Source organism: Triticum aestivum, chromosome 6D (assembly GCF_018294505.1).
Source record: "Triticum aestivum cultivar Chinese Spring chromosome 6D, IWGSC CS RefSeq v2.1, whole genome shotgun sequence".
NCBI lineage: Eukaryota > Viridiplantae > Streptophyta > Magnoliopsida > Poales > Poaceae > Triticum > Triticum aestivum.
Genome location: NC_057811.1, coordinates 157842751 through 157846985, shown reverse-complemented (window position 1 = coordinate 157846985; position 4235 = coordinate 157842751). Strand labels below are relative to the sequence as shown.

The window sequence follows — 4235 nt, the reverse complement described above, 5'->3', positions numbered from 1 at the left end:
GTTTCTTCTGGTTCATGTAATGGACTTTTTGTCCCCCAGGCTCAAGCCTGTTTGAAATATATAAGGTAGAGCGATCTCTGCCTTTTATTTTCAAAAAAAATATCGAGCAAAATTGAATAACTTTGAAAAACCGATTTAGTACCGGAAGGAATCAAATTACTCCTCTGTTCCCGATTATAAGATGTTTTAAATATTTTAATATAGACTACATACAGACTAAAATGAATGAATAAATATATTAAAACTTGTCTATATACATCTGGTTCTGAAAAAATAAAACATGTTATCTCCATCTCTAATTAGTTAAATCAGATTTGTCTAGATACATAGTTGTCTCAGATTTTTTAGATACGGATGCACCTAACGCTAAAACGTGTCTAGATACATCCGTACCTAGTACCTAGACAAGGCTGAGTCAACTAATTATATGGCATGGAATCACATTTTGCTGGCGCCATTAGTTTGCTCAACACCCGAAATTAGTTTCCAAAAACAGAAGAACGTTAAATTGGCCAGTAGCTAATTGCAAATCGCATAATTAGCGTTAACCATTTTCAGTTTTTGAAAACTGCCCACGAGAGGTGCGCACGGACCAGCATGCTCGTCCAACGACCGCCACGCGTCTTGAGACCGGCTAGGTGGGCACGAGTCGCTGTCGTCGGGTCTTCCACCACCACCATCCGCCCATGCCCGCCCCACTTCCCCGACTTCTACATAAGCAGAGCCCACCATCCGGGTCCGACCCCCCTACGCCGTGCTGTGCTCGAGTGTCAACGTCATCGCCTAGCCTCCCGCCGCCGTCGCCGCCGCCGCCACACGCGAACAAGGTGAGGCGCCCTTCTTCTTCTTCCTCTTCTTCATTTTGCTTAAGCTCGTTCCGATCTACTAGGCGGCTTCATTTTGCTTCCGTTGCTATGTTCGTTCCGATCTGGTACGCGTTTGTTGTGCCTGCCGCTTAGGGCTTTAGAAACGGCCCTCCTCTTGATCCGTCGCCCCGGTACTTCGCGGTGAAATTTGCGCTTATTTACTTGACAACTCGTTGTCTAGAGGAAGTGTCGCCCAGGTTCGCAGTGACGAGCTAGATCCTCTTGATTGGGGATTTCGCCACCCTTTTGTCTCTCTGAAATCCTTGGGAGATTGGGTGTACTGCGGCCATTATTCATCCTGTGAACCAGTCGAGGGATTAGCGTTAGTAGTGATGAGTAGGGCTTGTTCTGTACGCAGAGATTAATAGTGCCCTGTCCTTTTATCTGCGATTTAGTGCTGAACAATGGATTGCGAGCAGTAGTTTGGTCACAGTGCAATTTTTTTTTATAGTAGTTCACAGTGCAATTGGATAGGTGCTTTTATGCTGCGAAATAGTGGCTGGGATTTAGTGCTGGACGGTGGATGAACTGTTTTGTCACAGTGCAATTGGATAGGTACCTTGTGCTGCGAATAATACTGGATTATATTGTTCTTAGAACCTTGTCCTGGGCAGAATAGAATTTGTACTGCTGTGTCCCGAGATGCTGATTCGCAGGTCACAGCCCTGCGGAGTTGAGTGCAACGGATGATTCTTTTATTCGTGAGATCTTGTCCTGTTTGTGCAACTTGATTATTTTAGGATGCTTTGATTAGGGTCTTGTATGTGTATTTCTTGTCCCTACTGCTGCCAACTTTTTACAATAGGGAACAGAACGACTTGTGCACATTCACACAACTGCTAACACTCATGAGCAGTTCACTAGATGACGATCATGATTGTAATGAGTTTAAGAAAGTAAAATTGTTTGGATGTATGTCAGATCTGGTAATTTGAATCTAAGTTTCTAACCTCTAGAGTGTTTCCTTTTTTGTTCTTATGGCACAATTTATGTTCTGAGACACTGATCACCTTTTGTTTAGGTCAAAGAAGATGGCTGAAGTCGAGACCTTCCTCTTCACATCCGAGTCTGTCAATGAGGGGCACCCTGACAAGCTCTGCGACCAGATATCTGATGCTGTGCTAGATGCATGCCTGGCTGAAGACCCTGACAGCAAGGTTGCTTGCGAGACATGCACCAAGACCAACATGGTCATGGTTTTCGGTGAGATCACTACCAAAGCCAATGTTGACTATGAGAAGATTGTCAGGGATACTTGCCGTGGCATCGGTTTTGTGTCCAATGATGTAGGGCTTGATGCTGACCACTGCAAGGTACTTGTCAACATTGAGCAGCAGTCCCCTGACATCGCGCAGGGTGTCCATGGCCACTTTACCAAGCGGCCTGAGGAGATTGGCGCTGGTGACCAGGGCCATATGTTTGGATATGCAACTGATGAGACTCCTGAGTTCATGCCCCTCAGCCATGTTCTTGCTACCAAGCTTGGTGCTCGTCTCACCGAGGTCCGCAAGAACGCCACCTGCCCGTGGTTGAGGCCTGATGGCAAGACCCAGGTGACTGTTGAGTATCACAATGACAATGGTGCTATGGTCCCTATACGTGTCCACACTGTGCTCATCTCCACCCAGCATGATGAGACAGTGACCAATGATGAGATTGCTGCTGATCTGAAGGAGCATGTGATTAAGCCTGTTATCCCAGAGCAGTATCTTGATGAGAATACGATCTTCCATCTCAACCCATCTGGCCGCTTTGTCATTGGTGGACCTCACGGCGATGCTGGTCTCACTGGCAGGAAGATCATCATTGACACCTATGGTGGCTGGGGAGCTCATGGTGGAGGTGCTTTCTCTGGCAAGGACCCGACCAAGGTTGACCGCAGTGGTGCATATGTTGCAAGGCAGGCGGCGAAGAGCATCGTGGCCAGCGGCATCGCCCGTCGCTGCATCGTCCAGGTGTCTTATGCTATTGGCGTGCCTGAACCGCTTTCGGTGTTTGTCTGACACATACGGCACTGGCAAGATCCCTGATAAGGAGATCCTTGAGATTGTCAAGGAGAACTTTGACTTCAGGCCAGGCATGATCATCATCAACCTTGACCTCAAGAGGGGGGGGAAGGGGCGCTATCTCAAGACGGCGGCATACGGGCACTTCGGCAGGGAGGGCGCGGACTTCACCTGGGAGGTGGTGAAGCCCCTCAAGTGGGAGAAGCCTTCTGCCTGAGCAAACACTGAGCGAAGTCTCTGAATAAATTTAGGTTTACCTATCGCAGCAAGTAATATCTCTATTCACTGCTCCAGAGCTGCAACGGTGCAAGTTTTTTTTTTTCAGTGTTTGTGTTTAGAGGTGCTTGTATTGTGGGTGTGCTACTTGTGTTCTTATCTGCTCATGTCATGGTAATGGTGGCGACAAGATTGAAACTGTTAAAGAATATGACTTTCCTCTCTTTGCTAGCCATCTTGTGTTGGAACAACTCTATTCAGCATGATTGCGATTTCTTTTCCTTCCGCAGTAGAGAGCATCCACATCACAGCATTTCACTAGTCTGTTTTATTTAGGTGCTAAAATAAAAGGAGCGTGACTAACACTTGTGTGTTTTATTTAGCTTAGCCTTCGCAGAGGGTGCTACGTTTTTCTTACCTAAATGTTAGTAGATTTTTAGCCTCTACGAGTGAATACCCTCAGGCACATTGAATGCCACGCATTGAGTCCTAAAGCGTTCACTCTCATGTACTCTGAGCGAATTATGAGCTGGCGGCATTAAAGGTTTGCTTGGATGATAATCTGAACGAACACATTTTCAGATGGCATTCTTTGGTTTTAGAGCATTTTCATATTTATTTTTTGTTGACTCCCTTTGGCGAGCATGACAATTTTCAACATGGTAATTATTATTTTAGAACATGACAGTTCTTATACAACAACTTGAGTGATCGTTGACTCTAGTTATCCCCCTAGGAGGGTCAGATATATATTGGCGTTTTTATTTTAACCTGGCTGGTGTTGTTGCCCTCGATCCGTCTCGTCTCTGTTGGCCTTAGGGTTTATGAGGCACAGTGGATTCCGGCCCTTGCCGGCGGGAGGGTTTTGTTTTAGATGGTTCTTTGAGTTTTGTTAGGGTTTATATTCTGCTCAGGAAGACGAGATGGCGGCGCCATGAAGATGAAATAAGGTCCTCCCCGCCTAGCCCCCGTCTCAGTGGTGCGTCTATTTTCGTGTGTTTTTAAGTTAGATCCTTCCGATCTACGCTACTCTTCATCAGCGACGTTTGCTGTTTTGGTGCGCTGGTCTTATGGGGCCTTAGCACGACGATTTTCCGACTGTCTACTACAATACGTTTTGCTTGGCTCTGACGAAGGAGGGACGATG

At 46.5% G+C, this 4235-nt stretch overlaps 1 pseudogene across 1 annotated transcript; it reads left to right on the top strand.

The window, feature by feature from the left end:
- The first annotated feature begins 622 nt into the window (after positions 1-622).
- LOC123144273 (S-adenosylmethionine synthase-like) lies at positions 623-3319 on the top strand (annotated as a pseudogene). Its single transcript, XR_006471355.1, has 2 exons — positions 623-827; positions 1888-3319. The product of XR_006471355.1 is annotated as an S-adenosylmethionine synthase-like (transcript).
- The last annotated feature ends 916 nt before the right edge of the window (positions 3320-4235 follow it).